This window comes from Tupaia chinensis, unplaced genomic scaffold (assembly GCF_000334495.1).
Source record: "Tupaia chinensis unplaced genomic scaffold, TupChi_1.0 Scaffold000272_1, whole genome shotgun sequence".
NCBI classification, from domain to species: Eukaryota; Metazoa; Chordata; class Mammalia; order Scandentia; family Tupaiidae; genus Tupaia; species Tupaia belangeri.
Window position 1 is genome coordinate 3,839,372 of NW_006159754.1, and position 10,624 is coordinate 3,849,995.

Here is a 10,624-nt window from a genome sequence, read left to right on the forward strand (position 1 = left end):
TCTCTCCTGTGAGCACATGCACCTTATGGCAAAATCATTAAAAAAAAAAAAAGAAGAATGATTGTACTATAGTCAGCACTCTGAGAAGCAATTCTTATAGAAGGCACCAGTTGGTCTGGGGTAGTGCAATTTAAAAGTCAATAAAAACTACTTTGACACTGTGACACTTTATCATCCATGCATGGAATGCATTTTACTAGAGGGGGAACAGATAAATATCAGTAACAATTGTTTAAGTTGGCATTAAAATACACATTTGTCTCATTTATCGCTTCAAATTATGCCAAGATCAAATAAAACTGAGTGAAATATTACTGAATATGAACTAAATTGTCATATAACAAGTAAGATCATATTTCTCCGAACATCTTATCAATAAACTATGTGATACAGTATACTCCACTTAAAAGAACTCCATTCTTTGATATCTATATTTTAAACAAAATGAAACAAACTCTAATGTGCCAGCAGGTGGTGTACTGGTTAAGGCAGTGTAGATCCCACATGATTCCAGTCCTGGACCCAGAAAATTGAAGAACACACTGAGCTGCGTGCATGTGTGCCCAAAATCTGAAGGGAGGGAGAAATGGAGAAGGGGCTACATGCAGTGTGACCATTCTCATGGGGTGATCCTTTCTCACTTTCTGTCTCTCTCCCCTCTCAACTGCATGCACCCTCCAGCAAATTAAAAAAAAAAAAAAAAGACTACTTATTTAATTGTAAATAACCCATAATAATGTGAGTGGCAGTTAAGGGTAAAAAAACCCAGAGTTTTCCAATGTTTCATCATCACAATGCTTTAAAATAGAAACTTGACCAAGTGGTTGCATTATTCTGTTATCTTTTTGGTGTGGATTTCCTTTGTATTTCCATTTGCATCATCAAAGGGTGAATTTGAAGATCTAGTTCACCACTGAGAAAAGAGGAAAGACTAGATTTAGTGATACCTTCAACAGGAAATATGAAATAATTCATAATTACCACTAAACGATCTAGAGGTGATCATGAACCTCAGCATGCTTTTATAGAATCCTAGAGTTGTGTGGAGAAAACCTCATGAAACCTTAACCTTGCAACCCTGTGCCATAAAAGTTGCTTTGGTCCCTTTTTGTTCTCTAAAGGGCAGAAAACTTCCATGAAAATAAACACTATTGAGAGATAACAAACAGCCTGTGATGATTAATTTTCCTGACCTTTGCGATGTAGAAGAAACTTTTCAAAGGAACTGCATTTAGAGTACAGAGATTCTGTCTTATCTTGACAGGAAGGAAATGGCTGCTCGGTCTCCATCTTCCATGGTGAGTAGAAAAGGAGATAGGGCGCGTGCAATTCCGTGGGTCTGCAAAGTGCTATAGAAATGTTACTGTGTGTACCGAGACAGAAAATTTATAGAGTATGTTCTCCTTTCCTGTGATTCTAGTCCCCATGAATTTCTTTTTGTGGTTTTGTTGCTGTTGTTGTCCTTCTTCTTTCTCTTTCCTCGTCCCTCTGTGAATGAAAAAATTTACAGAGCTGCCTGATACTAAGGAACTGCAATTTCTTACCAAGCTAATGTGTGGAGAAGGCACTGATATAACAGAAAGGGAACATGTATGCCTGTTTGGCTCTGATAAACATTTCCTCCAGGGCACTGAATCTGGCTTGAACATAGTCTAATTCCATAATTATAAGATAACTTGACTCCATGCATTCGGTAAATCTTCTTCAGGACCTACTACAGACGGCATGCTCTTCTAGGGAGAGGGGACTTGGCAATGGACCAGACCAAAGAACCTGCTGTTGTGGTGCTCAGGTACTATTGCTGAGATACTTACTCTTAGACCTTTGAGGAAAGATTTGTTCTCTTGGATAAAAATACCCAATTTCTTAGTTGATCTGAACGTCTCTGCTTCTTTCCCTAAGAAAACTGATAAGTATAAAAATAGGAAAGTATAAGGCCTCTTATACGGCATCACGACAGAGGCATAGATTTGGCATTTTTCTGTGTTGACTTTTGGTATCTCCTGCCTGATCTCTTGTGAGTGTGGCTAGCACTGTGACAGAGACACAGTGTGGCCACCATGCTGCACATCACCAGGGCACCACTGTGTCCTCCAGATCGTGATGTGAATAGTGTTCTCCTCAGTTTACAGAGGCTGTGCCTCAACTGTGGCAGCCTCAAGACCAGCACCAAAGTGCCACATGGGATTCAGACTTGGAGATTAGAAGAAATAACTTCTATTGTAAGATGGAAGAGCGAGCAGAAGTTTAGCTGGATCAAGGTGGCAGAGGGTAAGTGAAGAAGGATCAGATGAACAATTTCTACTTGGGGGGAGACATTATAGAGGAATGGGGGTCTGTTATACTACTTGCATTTAAATAAATAAATAAATAAATAAATAAATAAATAAACTACTTGCTTATTTAGTTAAAAACTTTTTGAAGAAATATACAGTTGGAAAACAAGACATGCCCCACTTCATTAGCTTGTGGTCTCATGAGGCGGGTGCATACCCCTGTTTACCTTTCAATGACTAATAACACAGTTATTGGCAGATGTTGAATAAATGTCTTTGGTTAGCCGACTGACAGAGTGAGTAAAGAAATAAATATAAGCTTCTCTGTTAACTATTACTCTATTCTCTATTACCTCACTACCTTAGTAATGAGGTTAAGCTATCTCTATCACAAATGGCTTACAAAAATAGAGGATGGCTTATTGTCTTATTTCTTAACCCTTTATGGTAGTCTCCCCCATTATTACTACTGACAGGGACGGAAGATTATTTTGGAAATTAAGTTTGTAAGAGGTTTTGTCATTTTGTTCTAAAGAAGCCTCTGACGTACAGGGTGTGAATTTCAGAAACAACTGGGATATCATTCATCGTGTAATGTCTTTTATTGATTATCTCCTAAATTTCAAGTACTGGAGATACAGCAGTGAGCAAAAGAAACTAAAGTCTCTGCTTTCATGGAGCTTGCATTCCAGAGAGTAAAAGCGAAAGCATAGTAAATAACCCAGTTATATTGTTTGTTAGATGTACCATGTGCCATGGGAAAATATAAAACAGAGGATGGGAGAGGAGAGCTGGTGATGAGAGGATGGCAACGTTATGCAGAAGGAAATGGGTAAACCTCAATGGATAGGTGACATGAGGCAGGGAATGGAGCAAGATGTGAAAACTATTTCAGGTAGAGGAAGTAAGCAATGCAAAAAGTCATAGACAGGGCCTTGTCTAGCATGTCTGAAAACAAAAACAAAAATAGAAACTAAAACAAAGAACACAGTGGAATGGTGGGGGACGGGGGAGAAGAACAGCAGGGAAAGATGAATGGGGGACAGGACTTTAGCTTTCAGCTGCTGGGCTGCCTAAACCTGCCTTCCAGTGAAAACTGTTTTTGCAAGATTATTTATTCTTCTGAAGGAAGCTTCACAGCTTATCCCTACCAGATCTTTTTTTTTTTTTTCCAAATAATTAGTCCACATTCTCTAATTTTGAAAACTGTATTATCGTACATGTTTTTAAGTTGCTTCAGAACTTTTTCATAATAATTTTAAATAGTTGCAAGACTAGGGCTCCTCGTAGAGTGTGAGTATTTAAAATCAACTATTATATTACTGTTTCACATAGAGTGGACTCCTAATGCGTTAGTAATTTGTGACTGTCATCTCTAAATGATACATGAGTAAGCTCTCTGGCAGTGGAGAATTTGATATGACTTGTTTAGCTCCTTGAATTGCTATTTCATTTCACAAGTCCTGTAGATTTTATCTTTATTTAGTATGAACTTGTGCTTTCAAGTATTCTACTTATTACTTCAGCCTAACTTGCTATATAAAAGTTATGTATGTATAAATTTAAGTTTAGAGGTTCATCATCATCATCCTTTTTTTATTGTCATCCATGTGTTCACATTGTCCTAAGTGTTGCAACATGCTTTAAAGATTAAGTTACATTTACAATAGGAAAATATATAATCAAGACAACATAAATGGGAAATAAGATTTATAGAGTAACATTTAACATAAAGCGTAATCATTACTATTTTGCAGTGAATGAATGGCATCTTAAAAAGAAACAGGTCCAGCATAAATTTCATTCCTACTTTTCCTTTCAATTTCTTTAAGGGAGGAGACAAATTATGAGCAATGAATTAATATAAATTAAGTATCTGGGAAGAAAGGGACTTTGTTAGAGCAGTATTCCTCAACTTCTTAGTTTTTTCAGAATGGTATACCAAGATCACATAGGGATGTGTCATTAACATTTCACAGGCGCCATCAGTGAGCATGTTACTTGGATTCTCCTTCAAGTTAATTGAAAGCAAATATTGCTGAAAGATTGGAAGATATAAAGGCCTGGAGAACAATTGTGGCTACTACAGGCAGTGTGGGAGGATGGTAAGAAATGGGATAGTGTGAGAAGAAGGGAAACAAAGGGAAAAAGAAGCAGCACTTTTAAGGAACACAAAAATGGAAAATGATCTCTTGATGATAACGTATATGGTAATATCTTTAACTGGACTAATATACCATATATTTCACAGTTGAAAAATTCATCTTACGAGCTATAATGAAAGACGGTGATTGAATGCATATCTATAAAACGCATATTGCAACTGGATCCTTAAAATCTAGTCTTTCAAGTAATTTCTTTTCTCAACACCAATACTAATATATAAAAATATTTGCTTACTTGGTATGTCAGAGATTTTCTTTTTCTTTTGGATAATATACCATAGTAAGATTCAAGATGGAGGAGGCAATTCAGGTAGGAGAAGGATAGTTGAAAGAAGGTGAGAGCATCAGTTGCTGAGGTTTCTCTGGTCAGTGTCACTTCCACTCATCCACAAGCATAGGGAATATCTTCGCAAACCTCTTCAAGGAAGTTTTGGTCATAAAGAAATGCATATCCTCATGATTGGCCTGGATGTTGTAGAGAAGACGGCAATTCTGCACCAGTTGAAGCTCCTGAAATCGTAACTACCGTCCTCACCACAGGTTTCTAGGTGGAGACTGTGGAGTATAAGAAAGAACCTCAGCTTCACTGTGTGGGACATGGGTGGGTAGGACAAGACCCCGCTGCTGTGGTGCCACTAATTTTCAGAACACACAAGGCTTGGTCGTATGGCGGACAGCAATGACAGAAAGCGTGTGATCGAGACCTGCCAGGAGCTCATGAGGAGGCTGGCCAAAGACAAGCTCAGCGATGCCTTCCTGCCAGCGTTTGTCAATAAGCAGGACCTCCCCAGAGCCATGAGCATGGCCAAAAATCACAGAGAAGCTGGGGCTGCACTCTGTGCCACCAGGAACTGGTACATTCAGGCCACCTGCAGCACTGGGGGACCAGCTCAGTGAAGGACTAGACTGGCTGTCTGATCAGCTGCAGGACCCACGAGGACAGGCACACTCCCGCACTCTCCCTCGCACTCCCCTCTGCACTCGGTTTGACTCGCAAGTGGCAAATGTGAGACCTGCGGTAGCGAGTGCCAGAAGGCGTCTCTGTGGGTTTTGGTCACAGTGTACATCGCACGGTGCTGTAAATGTGGCAGACACAGCTTGCAACCAAGTTTTTTATTTAATGTAAATAAATGTTGTTTCCAAGGAGGCAGTTTCTGGTACTCCTATCCAACATTACTTGGCTTTTCTTTTTCTTTTTTTTTTTTTATTATAAAAAGAAAAAATCAACTCATTGTTTAGTACTCAGAAGGGATTTGGGCACATTGTCACCTGGCCTTCCAGAGTCTTTGTGTTAGAAGAGCTGGAAGCCCCTCCTGGCTTTAGATTTGTGTTGATGTGGATGATTGTTTTGGTGGTTGATTTTTAACTCAAATTCAATGCATTTTTAGAAGTAGTTAAAAGTACAAGAGAAGGAGAACACAGAACAGAGGCTAAGCCTAGTGTAGGTTTTGCAGAAACAGCCTGAAAATCAGTCCATCAGGTCATCTGTGGCCCCTATGGGAACGTAAGAGACAGTGATAAAACTGTGATCAATTCAGCATGGTCACGACAGAGATCCCTGTGACTCGCTTGCGTTTGGGTCACTGTCCATTCCATAGCATTGTGCTTGCACTTACACGGTCACTGAAGGACAGGCTGGGGAACCACAGCTTTCCTGACCGTTCCCCATGGCTCTATCAGAAGGGTCTATGCAGCTGGCCACGGACGACTCAGGGAACACAGGGCCCTGGTCTTACCCTGGGTCAGCATGTGGCTGGAGTGGGAGCACCTGCTGTTCCCAGCACTCATTTGAACTCTTGCTCAGGCATGTTGGGTGTGATGTCTAGGGTCTCACCAGCAAGAGAGAGTGCAAGCTGGGAAGAACCAATCCCCTCTGGAGTGTCTGCATCTCCATGTCTGAAGTAGCTTTCTCTCCCTCAGCCTGCAAGGAGCCAATTTGCTATAGAAAAAGATGACCTAAATGGATTAAATGATGTTTTATCCAAAAGTTTCCAGTTCCACTGTCTTGTGTTTCATGTTGAAATACTTTTTGCCTTTTTCCTTTGAGTGCCAATTTCTTACTAGTACTATTTCTTAATGTAACATGTTTACCTGGAATGTATTTTAACTATTTTTGTATAGTGTAAACTGAAACGTGCACATTTTGTACATTGTGCTTTTTGTGTGTGGGGGACACATGCAGAGTGATCCAGTTGTTTTCCATCATTTGGTTGCGCTGACCTAGGAATGTTGGTCATATCAAACATTAAATTTAAAAATGACCACTCTTTTAATTAAAATTTTTTTCTTGTGTCTTTTGATACAGTGAAGTAGCTGGAGTTGTTCATTTATCTTGGGGAAAATCTCAGAATGGGTTTATTTGGTGTCGTGGAATCTCTTACTGCTGTCAATACATGATTAGTAATCAATTGTTGTGAATACTCATTTTCAGTTTTCACTTTTGACACACAAGTACTGTGATTATAGCTATTAGAATAAAATCTCTTACCTATTAAAAAAATAAAGAAAAAGAGAAAGGAAAAAATACCATCGGACTTCAGGACTGTTCATGGACAGATCATATTGAGAAGAAAAGGTTTCAGGAAGGAGGTGAGAATCTTGAATTTAATTTCCTTGATTTATCTTTGGTATTGTTTAGAGCCTGGTGAAAGTTTTGTACCACTAGGGTCATGTCAGATGAAGACACCAGCATTAATTTTTTCCCCCATCATTGTGGTAAGAATACAATACTAATCATGTCACTGATTATTCTGCAAGTGAGAAATGGTTTGTCATAGTGATAGGGAAACAGTATGGAGGGGCCAACAGGTTGCATAGTGGTTAATGCCCTGAACTCCCGCATAGCAGACCACAATTTGAGTCCTGGACCCAGTGGCTTGAAACTCATGCCAGGTGCATGTGCATGCATGCCCAAATCCCAAAAGGAGAAAGGAGGAGAAAGAATTGCATGGCCTTACCCTCAGTGGGTGATTTCTTACTATCCCTCCCTCTGTCTCTGTTTCTCTGGTGAGTGCATGTGTCCCAGAGGAAAAATCTCTCTTAAACCACAACAAAATAGTGTGAAAAGTAACACAAGAGAGAAGGAAATAATTAATATCATTTTTTTTGGTAAATATTGATACTGTCCCTTAATGCTCAGCATGTAGAACAACGCCTGACTAGGTAGGTATTCAAAACTATTGACACATAACTGAACAAAAAAATAATTAGACCAAAGTTATAGAAGAATAGCTGTGTAAACAAAACAGATTTATCCAAATGAGATAGTGTGTTTTCAAAGTGCCTACGAATGTGTTTTTTTTATTTATATCTGTTTTCTTATATTGTAATATTTGTTTCCTAACTCTCAGATTTCCTGTACCTCTGTAGTTTGAATAGCAACTGTGTGTTGGGTGACATAACAGACGCAAAATGAGACCTATTTCCTGACCCAGCAGTTTAACGGAAATCTATTCAAGCAGCCCAGTCTTTCCACTGGGAAATGCACCCCCTCTTCCATCCCTGTCTCCTTTGGCTCTAACGTCTGTTTGTTCACCCCAGTGATAAATATATTTAATCACAGATGGTGTTATAGGAAATGTATTGATATCTTCAGGAAGAACTTTGGCCTGTCATAGGATTTATCCACTCCTGGTTTGGGTCAGGAAAATCAATACCTCATTGTATAGTTTGTGGTTGCTAATTCACTTTTAAAAATAGGTTAAAATGAACCAAACAAGATCCCTAATATACCTTTCCTTGTAACTCAAAGACTAAATTCAAGACAAAATACAAACCAATGGTCCAACCTCCCCATGGCTATTAATATCTAGAAAAGCATCACTATGGAAGATAGGCGGTTTTGCTGGTTGTTTTCCTTTTTTATTAAATACCATTAATCCTTCTCACTCCTGCTGATGAAGAGAGTGGATCTCTTTGTGTCTCAGCACTTTCCCACATAAGTCACTCTTTCACAAAATCTGTCCAAATAATTAGACCTCAGGAGTAACAAACTATTAAGTAAAAAATTATGCTTCTGAAATAAGGGTTACCTATGTAGGTTTCATTAAGTTTTCACCAGGGACTAATAACTTAATTTGACCTTCCCTTTATCCAATTTTGGAACATTGTATTCTCTATGGGAAAAATGCCAGCAAGTTGTTTTCATTTTTGTTTTGAAATGAAAAGTATTACCAAATTTAGAAAATCACGTCCTTATTTATTAAGGGCTTAGGGCACCTAATGAAGTAATGGAAGTGCTATTGTGGAGCTATTATAGGTAGACCCCTGAATGCCCTATGATCTCATTTTAAATCTCAGGTTCTGAAATTCAAGTATAGCGTATTTTAAGGTTGTTAGTCATAATTGGGCTCCCATGCTGTTAAGTAAAGGAAAAAAAGAAACTGAAAAGTAAACCTTATAAATTTTTCCCATAAACTCCTTAAAATTTTGTCTTGTATATGTTAGTGTCAGAGAATGAAAGGTTTTTTTTTTAAGTACTAATTGGAACTATTTTCAATATCAGTCTTTGAATTTTATGTTTCCTCTTTTTTTATAGTAGCATCAAAGATAGAAGAGAAAGAGAAAAATACAAATAAGAATTTACATTTTAAAGTTGACTGTTGGGGCCAACAGTTAGCATAGCTGTTAAGGCACTGGTCTCCCACCTGGTCAACTGTGGGTTGAATCCCGGACCTGGCTGTTTGAAACTAATGTCTGGCACATGCGCATATGTGTCCAAAATCTCGAGAGGAGAATGAGGATAAAGGATTATGATGTGGCCATCCTGTCTCAGGGGTGATTCTATCTATATGGTGAGAACATGTGCTCTATAGAAAAAAATTCTCTAAAAAAGAGACTTTTAAAACATGAGGCATAGTAACTTTATGAATAAAACATAACTAGTCAGTATAAACAGATACAGCCTATTGTTAATATGACAACAAAGTTACATCTTTATTTCTTTATAAAACTGCTTGCATAGCTATTTGCATATAACTTCTTCATGCTTATAGATAAATTCAATACTGATAGGTTCGTGCAAGTTTATAAATCAGAGAAATTTGGAAGTCGTCACATCCGGCCTAGATTGTTGACTTCATCTGCCTTGCCACTCACCAAGATAGACTTTCTTTCCTTGTTTCTCACTCTATATACTTAACATCTTGACAGGTCCGAAGAGCAAAGCCTTTTTTTTTTTCTTTTTCAGTCACCGAAAATAATTTAATGCTGTTTTTTTTTTTTTAATAAATAAATATATTCACCTATTGAAAATAATGGCTAAATTTATTTTAAATATATTCACATGTGTTACAGTAAGTGATATTAAACAGCTCTTAGTGGGTGCGTATTACTCCGTCTACTAGAAATGGTATACAGCCTACTGAAGGCTCTCTCCCTAAGGGCAGCCCACAGAGTTACTATTCATTACATTGTCATTAACTAACATATCTGTTCCTTCAAAGCACTTGATTAACATCATACATTAAAAAATGTGGCCCAGGGACCAGCAGTTGGTGTAATGGCTGTGTTGCTGGACTCCCATGTTGTCGACCGTGGTTCGAGTCCCAGACTTGGTTGAAACTCATGCCGGGCGCACGTGCATGTGCACCCAAAATCCCAAGAGGAGAATGGAGGAGAAGGGATTGTGGTGTGGTCATTCCCCTGGAGGCTGATTTCTCGCTTTCTGTCTCTCTGTTCTCTCTGTCTTTCTGGCAAGAGCATACGCCCTATAGCAAAAACCTCTCCATTAAAAAAAAAAAAGTGGCCCATGGTGCAGCAGTACTCTGAAAGCCTGGAGAGGTTCTGAGTTCATAGCCAGTGACTGCCCTGAACATGCTGGGCATGCATGTACTGGTGATCTGGTTTGGCTGAGCTGGGAGTAGAACTTGGCGTCAGGGTCCTGTTGGGGGTACTGTCTCTCTGTCTCTTTCTCTCTAGATTATGAAAAAATAAATAAAAATAAGTTTAAACAATCTCAAGTGATAAGATGAATATAATAATAAAAGTATGCGTAGTTTTGGGCACCTTACACTGTGTTTGACACATTTATTCATGACTGTCACCTGGATAATGACTATTACCTTCCATTTATGGAGAAGAAAACTGAGGATCAGATCGGTGTAGAAATTTTGTCAAGGCCTCACAGTTGCTACTAGCCAAAGTCAGGATTTAAACATAAATCTTGGATTGCCATCCACAGTC

At 38.7% G+C, this 10,624-nt stretch overlaps 1 pseudogene; it reads left to right on the plus strand.

The window, feature by feature from the left end:
- The first annotated feature begins 2,060 nt into the window (after positions 1-2,060).
- LOC114007998 (ADP-ribosylation factor 1 pseudogene) lies at positions 2,061-5,567 on the plus strand (annotated as a pseudogene).
- Positions 5,568-10,624: the final 5,057 nt, after the last annotated feature.